Source organism: Citrus clementina, unplaced genomic scaffold (genome assembly GCF_000493195.1).
Source record: "Citrus clementina cultivar Clemenules unplaced genomic scaffold, Citrus_clementina_v1.0 scaffold_5, whole genome shotgun sequence".
NCBI lineage: Eukaryota > Viridiplantae > Streptophyta > Magnoliopsida > Sapindales > Rutaceae > Citrus > Citrus x clementina.
The window spans coordinates 9,180,838-9,191,878 of NW_006262201.1; positions in this window are offsets into that span (position 1 = coordinate 9,180,838).

Here is an 11,041-nt window from a genome sequence, read left to right on the forward strand (position 1 = left end):
TTTTTTTTTTTATTTCTTTTCAGATTGATAGAAAATGTCAAGATTAATGTTAGTACTTAACTTTTTTAGGTGGTATTCAACTTGGAAGTTCAAAGCTATGTATATATTATTTTTTTAATTTGAATGGAATGCTTTGACATTTTTATTTTTTTTTGAGAGAGCGTATAGGAATTTTAACAAATTAATATCCTGAAATTGGTAATACAAATTCTTTATACAAACAATTACGTTCAAACCAAGGGCCAAAAATTGGTTGAAATTAATAGAAGCAAAAAACAGCAACTAATTAAACTAAACAGAAAACAAACAGCAGCAAAACCAGCAGCTATTTAAATGATTAATACAAGTTTGTTTAAGAGTATGATAAGGGACTTCTCCGTTTACTTGTGTTTATTTATTCTTGAATTGATGTATTTGAAGACTTCACCATAAGCTTCTACGTATGTTGCAAAATCCATTTTCGTAAACTATAAAATAAATTCGAAATATTATTTTATAATAAAATTCTCCTAATCAAAACATGAATAAACGGCACTCATATTCGAGTTCTAAAAAAATAAAATTCTAGAAGAATCAAGAAAAATAGGAAAAAAATTTTAAAACTAAAAAAATGAATTTTTGGTTCAACCACAGGGAAGAGTGGCGCAAGCAGCTTTGGGTTGGATTCGTCTTGTCACAAGCTTTGAAATACTATGCTATACACTGAAAACAGACACCTGTCTCAAGTTATGCTCTCCAGAATGTATCCCACTTGTTATAAACAACCATCCTACATATGTCCCCCTCCTTTGAAAAAGAACTCATTCTCGAGTTAGGCTCATACAACTCATCATCATTCGGATGATACGCGAATAGATCAGCCAGGTTGAAAGTGTGCAAGATATTCCAATTGTTTAGCAATTGAAGCACTTAAGCATTATATTAATCTTTTGTGACATAGGAAATAATGGACCGTACTTCTGCTTTTCCAACTTGGAATGAATACCAAGAAATCGACTACACTACAAATGCACCATCCCCAAATCACCCTCCTAAAACAACTTCTTATGTTGGTGCTTGTCTGCCTCAGCCTTGTATGTAGCATTGGCAGCCTCCAAGTGAGCTCGAACCTTGGCATCAATCTAAAAAGCCTTTTTTGCCACATTATCTGCTACTTTTCTTCCTCCGGCCACGTAGGCATGATAGCCAAATCACAAACATAGCGTAGGGAACAAATGTAGACAATCTTAGAAGAGGTCTTGCCAATAGATTGATTAACCTTATTGCTGTAAGCAAACTCAACCTGAGGCAAAGTGGTTTCACAGTTCTGGTGCTTGTCACCACAAACACATGACAACATATTATCTAAAGTGCGATTGACCATTTTGTTTCTATCTACGAATGAAAAGCACTACTAAACAACAACTTTATGCCAAACTTATCCCAAAGATGATGCCAAAACCTACTGACGAACATCACATCTCTGTCAGAAGTGATAGTCTTTTGAATACTATGCAAACAGACCACCTTGCGAAAGAAAAAATGCGCAACTAAAGCGGCATTTTTAATCTTCTTACAAGTAATAAAATGCGCCATTTTCGAAAACCTATCCACCATCACCAATATAGAATCTAGACTTGTCCTTGTCCGTAGCAATCTTAAGACAAGATCCATGGACAAATCCAACCAAATATTTTCTAAAACAAGTAATGCCATGTATAAACTTGTATTCTGCGCATGTCCCTTGCCTTCTTGGCATACTGACATCTCTGCACAATCCTTCGTACATCTCTATTCAACTGTAGCCAATAATAATGCTCCTTCATAAGTGCCTTGGTCTTGTCTTGTCCAATATGTCTGCCCAGTCCTTGACCATGCAACTCACGGACAATATGCTTTTTTAAAGAGCTTTGAAATACACATAACTAATTAGCATTGAATAGGTATCCATCTTGAATTAGAAAATCCTTCATATTCTGATGGTTGAAGCAGTGATCCCAAATATATGCAAAATGTTCATCTTCAGTGTAAAACTCCTTTGAGCACTGAAAACTAGCAATTTCATTTACCAGAGTTACTAGTAAATTTGCTTGCCTGCTGAGTGCATCTGCCACCTTATTCTGCTGCATAGACTTATGCTTCACGACACATGTGAACTTCTAAATATAGCTTACCCATCTCGCATGCATCTTGCTTAAGTTTTGCTGGTTGTTAAAGGACTTCAAGGCTTAATTATCACTATAAAGCATGAACTCTTTCTGAATCAAGTTATATTCCCACGACTTCAACATCCTAAGAATGGCGTAAAACTCTTAGTCATGAGTAGATTTTTCTACCATGCTTCGTTTAGCTTCTCACTCATATGCTCAATTGGTCGCTCTTCTTAGGAAAGAACAACGTCAATTCCCATACCAAAAGCATCATACTAGACCCCAAACAACTTGTCCAAGTTTGGCAATGCTAACACATGTGTAGTGGACAACTTTTCCTTTAATAAAGCAAAACTTGCTTCTTGCTTTTCTCGCTACTTAAACTTCCTTTCTTCAAACATTCTATAACAGATGCGGCTATAGTGTTAAAACCACGAATACATCTCTTATAAAACGTCACCAGCCCATGAAAGCTCCTAATTTCATCCACAATCTTGTTCATAGGCCATTCTTTAATGGCTTGTATTATTGACTCAATAGTTTTAATTCCACCCACACCAACTATAAAATCCAAAAACTCTATATTACTTTATAGAAATATACACTTCTTTAGATTAGTATAAAGTTTATTTCTCCACAACACCTCTATAACCACTCTTAAATGCTTCAAATGCGTTATTATATCAATGGAATAAACCAAGATATCATCAAAATACACCACAAGAAATTTACAGGAAAAAGGCTTTAAAATATGATTCATCAAGCAAATGAAAGTACCTAGTGACTTGAATGGCATCATTAACCATTCATACAACCCTTAATTCATCTTAGACACTGTCTTCCACTCATCTCCAAGCCTAATTTGAATGTAATGATACCTATTGCACAAGTCGATCTTTAAGAAAACTCGAGCACCATCTAACTGATATAGTGAATCTCGAAATGTTAGAATAGAAAAATGATACTTCACTATGATCTGATTAATCTGCCTGCTGTCCACACTCATACACCAACTCTCATCCTTCTTTGGCACCAATAAAGATGCTGCAGCACATGGACTCATGCTCTCATGAATGAGCCTCTTTCGTAACAACTCATCAACATATCCTTGCAAAATCACATGCTCGTGAGGACTCGTACGATAATGGGGCAAGTTAGGTAAGCTCGCACCAAGAAATAGATCTATATGATACCACATATCTCGCAATAACAGCAGCCCATCTAACATCTCTGGTGGTGTAATATTAGCAAACTCAATTAATAATGACTGCAGCTCTTCAAGAATAGTCTTCACCTCGATCACACATTCCTTCCGCAGCTTCTTGCAACCATCACAATCACCCTCTAGATGGCTCTTGACAATAGCCAGAAAGTTCTTTCCTTTAGCCTTAGAATTCTTCTTTTTGTTCGTTAAAGACATCAATCGAACTTTCTTACTATTCCACCAAAATTCATACAAAAGATCCATTCCTCTATAGACTGCATCAACATCAAATTGCCATCGTATGCTTAATAACAGATGGCACATTTCCATATCCACTACATCACTCTTATAAATCTTCCAAATGGAGAAAGAAGCACGGCATACTTCTGTTACTCACGTTTGTACCCTTTCTTTATCTACTTTATTCTATAAGGTGCATGATATTTTTTGTTGAAAGCCCAATCACATCGACCAGCGCCTTTGATATTATGTTCTTATTGCTATCACTATTAAATTATCACATTGCATACTTTATCATTGATGGGGTCACGGGTTCTGAAAATCTTGTTGCGCTGACTATCCTCTTTATGTTTTGGTGTATATAAAATTTTCTGAGCAATACAATTCAGATTCTCGCCTTCTTCTGCCTCTAACTCAAAAGCTTTTTCATCATCCTCATCCTCAACAACATCTGCCTCTGCTAAATTCAAATTCTTTTAACAACAGTCACTCGATCAATAGCTTGGTTCTTCACACTTCAAATGCTTGTTCAGCATAAGCTTGGCATATAGGTTATTCTATTGTTAACTAGGTGGTTGTTGTTGCTTAAGTGGTTGTTGCCTTAGTTGCTGATGTGGCGACTGTTGCGTCTGACTACTTTCAACTAGAGCTGGCAAAATAGGTCATCGAGTTGTGTTTGTGTCGTGTCAAATTTAGGTCGACCCAAACCCGACCCATTTAATAGTCGTGTCAAAATATTTAGACCCAAACCCGACACGAAAAAATAATCGGGTTACCCATTAACCCACTTAATATCTATATATTAAACAAAATTTACATCAAACATTTACACACTCTCATACATACATAAATACATACATAATTTATTGATATTATAAAATGTACGTATCTACCAAAATATTATATATTTACACTATTAAAGTTTTAATTATATATATATATATATATATATGTCTAACAATATTTAACACATTTACATTATTGAAACTCTAAATGTATATAAAATTTTATAAATAAAATATTGTGTTTATATTCATCTTTTCAAAAAAAAGAAAAAGAAAAGAGAGAATCATCTTTAATATTTGAATTTTGATAACAATAACCAATAAATTATTTTAAAATAGAAAATATAATTGGGTTATTAATCAGGTAAATGGGTCAAAAAATTTAACCCTAACCCGACACAAAAAAAAATAGTGTCAACCCTCACCCAACCCATTAAATAATCGTGTTAAATTTGACAATCTATACTCATTTATTCGTGTCGTGTTCGTGTCGGGTAATCATGTTGTGTCAAATTTTGCCAGCTCTACCTTCAACCACTATTTTTTGCTTGTTTTTGACCCCAAGACCCCAAGACCACTTGTTCCATTCTGCAAACTAGTGAATTGCTACTAACGAGTTCTAGAAATAGCTCGTTGTCTTCGTTCTTACAATTTCTTAGCCCTAGCGACTGCAGAGCCCAAATCCTAAATTGTATCTATTATTTCGTCTATATTATTTCTTAACTGTCTGAAATTTAGGTTTATCCATATTATTTCTTGTGTCTAGACGGTAAAACTCTACCATATATTCATCCATATTAAGATTTAATTACCTATGGTTCTGATATTTGAAATACAGTTGCTGCTGGTAATCTGCTAGCAGGAAGTACTCTTTCATCATCCTCTACATTCTAGGCCATGACTTGATGAATATCTTTCCTATAACTCTTCTTCGATTCTATACGTGTTGCCACCATGTAGAAGCCATGCCCTTCAAATTAAATGCCATATGTCTAACCCACTTCTCTTGAGGAATATCCATATACTCGAATAAATTATCCACTGTCAATATCTAGTCCAAAAATTCTTCAACATGAATGCTACCATAAAAATTTAGAATATCAACTTTAATCTTATAATTTGAACTCTTTCCATGCCTCATATCTCTTTTCACATATTGTTTTTCTTTAGAATCACTTCCTAACTCTTCACGTGTGCACAATGGTATCTCTGTGTGGTTAAAATCTTCAGGTTATTCACCACGATTGACACCCTGAATTTCTTCTTTGTGATTCGCTCTCTACTATTGACGTCTCTCTCGATTTTCATCCATAAAAAGCCTAAGACTCTCGATTACCTACTCTATCACCACCAATCTTAGGCTATAGACATCTTTCATTGCTTGCAAGACTGCTTCTAGGGCTGCCTGTTTGATAGCCTCCATAGTTTGTGCTTACATCCCTTAATCATCATCTTTCGGACGATTACTTCTTTGTTCGTATGGTCATATCATGATGACAAGCGAACTTGCTCACTTGCTCTAATACCAGTGGACAAAATAGAAGTGTACAAGAGTTAAAGATAGTTGAAACAAAGTTTCTAAATAAAGAAGTTTATTGAATAATTCTGAATAGTACAAAACTAAGGTTTTAGACCCCTTTATATAATAGCCCTAAGTATTGTGAATTTGCCAAAATAGGCAAATTTAAAATATTATTTTATAATAAATTTCTCCTAATCAAAACAAGAAAGGAAAACAAATGGCACTCAAATCCGAGTTTTGGAAAAAAAATGATAAAAATCCTAGAAAAATTAGGAAAAATAGGAAAAAATGTTAAAACTAAAAAATGACCAGGAAAGAAATAGAATTTTTTGTTTGACCACAGGATAGAACAGCACAAGCAGTTCAAGTTAAACTCGTCTTATCGCAAGTTTCGAAACGACATATTATACACTAAAAACGGACACTTATAGTTAAAGTTATGTCCTCCGAAAAATATCTCACTTCTAATATACAACCATCTTACATGATACACGTTCACAAAATATAGTTATAAATAAAATTTCAAAAGTGATATGATACCCGAATTCAATTATGACCCACGTAAATCCAATTAAATTGATCCAACGCGTGCCCAAAGACTCCTTTTTTCACAACTTCATTAACTTTTTTATTTAAATCTTCTTCCTGATCCCATAATACCAAACTTCGAATAATCTTTGCACATGTGCGTTAATTATTTTTTTATTTATGGTCAAGATATATATACTAATTTCATAATATATTATATTATCAATAATCAATCACCAACTATATATTATATTATCAATAATCAATCACCAACTTGAATTTGTTTAGATAAAAGCTCGAATAAGAAAAGCATCATGCGTGAATCTATCTACATGTATGTAACATATCCATTATTCATTATTGTTTACTAGCTATTATATTGTGCTCTACGTTTTGTTTACATGATATCCCTATCTAAATTTAATTTATTGAAGGAGGTCTTCAAGTTGATCTTACCACTCTTTTTAATTTAAATCTTCTTTTTCTCATCTTTTTTTAATTTTCAATCATCTGATTTCCTAGTAACTTCAGAAGATTTCTTATTCCTTGAAATGTATTAAACAATAGTTATCAGAAGTTGGCGTTGCGCATTCTAGTATTGTCTAATAATACCATAACTACAAACATGCATGCAAGCATGCATGAATTAATTATATTAATATAATATGGATGCACAATCAATAGGAATTAAATTAAGGCGTGTTCATTACATATATATAATGCCAACAGAAAAAAAAAATAAAAAAGGAAAAAAATCACTTCTATGCATGCTGAATTATTCTTCAAATATATTGCCACTCTTTCTTTCTTTCTGCCAATTTTAGTCCATGAATCCACCAACACATTACGATTTCATGAATTTAGGTGCTTTGCATGCATGGCCTATCAAAAGAATTTTAAGTGAAGAAGAAACAGTAAATCCAATTGACAATGAAGAAAATATTCCAATCTACAATCCCAATTTAGAAAATAGGAAGAAAATTCCAATCTTGTTTCTAAATTTACCAAGAACAGAAGCTGAACAACACATCGTCAAGAAGTTGTCAGATGATCAACGCAAGCAATTGCGTAAAGCTGGACAAGTTGAGATCGAAGCTAAAGATACAGATGCTGGTAGTAATAATAATAATACAATGAAAATTTATAAGTTGTCATTACTGCTAAATAGTAAGAAGAGACTATATCGACTCGATAACTGGGGGCTTGTTGCTAAAGATAGAAAACTTGTAAAAGGAGCAGAAATTGGCATGCATTGGAGTGATGGGAAGTTGCATTTCTCTGTGTTATCAAATAATTAATTGTACATTAAAAGCTGTCTGTTTTTTTTTTAATATCAATAGTGTCTGCAGGGTTTGGACTCTAGCATCGTTTCCTTGATAACATTCAAGCCAAGTTAAATTATAAATTTATTGTATATATTTGTGTTCATATAAAAGATTAAAAGAAAAAGAAACAAATACATCAAGAACCTTGATTTAAACAAAATACATATATTTAATAAAATAAGTCTCAACTATAAAGGATGTTTTGTTTATTTCAGTAGATATAACTTAACTATAAAGGGTATTTCAATTATCTTAGTAGATATTGATTTCAGCACATACTTGAGAAAAATATGATAACTCTAATCTTGTACAAAAGAAATTATAAAATTTTAGAGACTTTTAAGATTTTATTTTTTTCCATTTATGTGAGTCCACCATTGACAATCTGTGGTACTGTCTATTTGGACTTTAAATATATAGATTTATAGTATAATCCAGAAATATACTGAAAATTAGTCCACAAATTAACATTGGAGAGAAATCTATCAATTTTTCACAATTTTGTGAGAATGGGAAGGAGCTCCATGAGCACTTGAATTGTTGTCCTCAACATTGTTGAGAGCACTAATCCCTACTTAATATAAAAAACTATAATTTTTTAGCAGAAAAAAGATGATAATATTCAATAAATATAAATTTCTAAGTTAAGAAAATAATGACTTAGATAACATATAATGGGAATAATACATATTTTTTTTTAGGTACAAAAACGAGCCTATCTAAAGGCTAAGCCAAAACAGTGCGAGGGTATGAAACCCCAGTACAATCATGCAGAAGCCATAAATTAGCCCCTGGAGGAGGAGAATTAAAAATGTGCAGACCAACAGGTAAGGATAGAGCAGAGTTTGCCAGGAAGTCAGCTGCAAAATTAGTTTCTCTGTAGGCATGTTTGATCTGCACTTGCCAGCCTCTGTTCAACAGATCCTTGATGCTCCTGATAAGTGATGCATACGCATTTGGCCTAACACTGTCATTAGCCACCAATTGAGTAACGTAAATACTGTCAACATCAACTTGAAGCTTTCGAATTCCTATATTCCACGCCAAGCATAATCCCTGGTAAAGGCCCCATAGCTCAGCTCCAGTTATGGAACCAACACCAATATTCATGCCAAAACCAATTATCCATTCTCCATCGCAGTTTCGAATTAAGCCCCCAGCACTAGATAAACCAGAACTTTTATGGCTTCCATCTGTATTAAGTTTAAACCATGGCCAGCTTGGGGCCACCCATCCAAAATGTTTTTCAACCTTCATGTCAACAGGAACAAATAAGCTCTGGTTAATCTTCTGAATTTCCTCAGTACGACACTTAATATCTATCACTATGTGGCTCGTGCTGTTGGTTACACCATTGTGAAGGTTTTGATTACGCCAAAACCAAAGCCTCCAGATTGTGACTCCAAAAAGACATGTCCAGTCAAAAAACCCTTCATACTTCTACAAGTTCTTCAAATTATATAACATCCAATCTCTGAGGTTCAGATTAAAAAATTGTTGTCGGATCTCAAGGGGTAGCAAAACTAACCAAACATGCTTAGCACCGGGGCAATCTCTCAAAGCATGGAGAGTATTCTCAATGAGACAACCACATCTCGCACAGCTCATATCAGCTCCAATGTGCCTTCGGAAAAGTTCAGCCTTAGTTTTCAGTCTATTCTGTCCGACCACCCACAGAAAGGTTCTGATACGTTGGGGTCCTCGCCAGTGCCAAACAAAACTCCAAAAGGAGTCCTCATCATTTACCGTCTTTTTTGACAAAGATAGGTATGCCGATTTAGTTGTAAAATCTCCTGACTTGGAATAAGCCCAGTACATTTGATCATTCACATCAGACCCGTTGGGAGGCTTTATCGCAGCAATTTTGAGGAGCAGATGATGAGGCAAAAAATTGGCAAAAAGTCTCCAATTCCAAGCTCCCTCATTAGTGACAAACATCGCTACACACTCATTGACCTGCTCAAGAGGTACCGGCTGCAAAGCGAAAGCATGCAAAGGGTATTCCGCTGTTGCCCAATTATCCCACCAAAATCTGACTTTGTTGCCGTTACCAATATCCCATTTTATTCCTTTTAAGACCTCCGGCTAGATTCCTCCCACAGCCTTCCACATGTATGATCCATACTTCGTAAGTAGGACATTTGGGAGCGAGGTATGATCAAGCCCATACTTTGACAAGAGAACTTGGACCCATAAACTATCCTGGAAGAAATTAAGCCCCACCCTATTTTCATAAGTAACGCCCCATTCATTAAACTAAGGTTCTTCAGGCCAAGGCCTCCGCAAAGTTTTGGTTGGCATATGTGATCCCATTTAACCAAGCTCATTTTCTTTTTCCCTGCTGTCCCACTCCAAATAAAATGTCGACAAGCCTGGTCTATATTATCCCGAATACCAGAAGGAATCTTTGTGGTCTGCATAGCATAAATAGGAATAGTTTGGATTACTGATTGAGTGAGAGTAAGCCTTCCTGCTAAGGACAAGTGCATAGCATTCCACCCTGACAGACGTTTGTTTACTTTGTCCAAAATCTCTTAGTAAGTCTGCTTGTTGACTCGAGAATGGATGACCGGCATGCCTAAATATTTTCCTAGGTTTTTAGTGACTGAAAAACCCAAGGCAGCGCCAATTTCTTTGGCCTCAATTGGATTCACATTTTGGGAGAAAAAAACTTGAGTCTTGGACTTATTGACCTTCTCCCCAGAGCTCATACAAAAAACATTTAAAACATCATTTATAACCATTGCTTGCATAGAGGACACTTCGCCAAGTAAAATAAGATCATCGGCAAAGAATAAGTGACTTAAAGGCGTACCTCCACGTGCAAGCCTAATCGGTTTCCAAAGTCCTCTCTGTACAGCATCATTGATCCCATGGCTTAGTCTTTCTATGCACAAAACAAAAATATATGGGGATATGGGATCTCCCTGTCGAATGCCTCTAGATGGTGTGAAACTCTCTGTAAGTTCCCCATTCCACTGAAGTTGCATAGTCGTTGTTGTAATACACTCCATAATAAGTCGAATAAACTCAGTGGGTAGACCAATCTCCCGCAAGGTTTCATAGATAAAGTCCCAACTTAACCGGTCATAGGCTTTCTCCAAATCCACTTTAATAGCCATTTGCCCAATCCTCCCTTTTTTCCGTCTCATCGAATGGATAACTTCCTGGACAATTACAACATTTTCCGTGATGTGTCTCCCCGGAACAAAACTGGTCTGATTCAGTCCAATGAGCTCTGGCATAATAGCTTTCAGACGATTGGCTAGCAACTTAGTGATAGTTTTGTAAATGACCGGGCACAAACT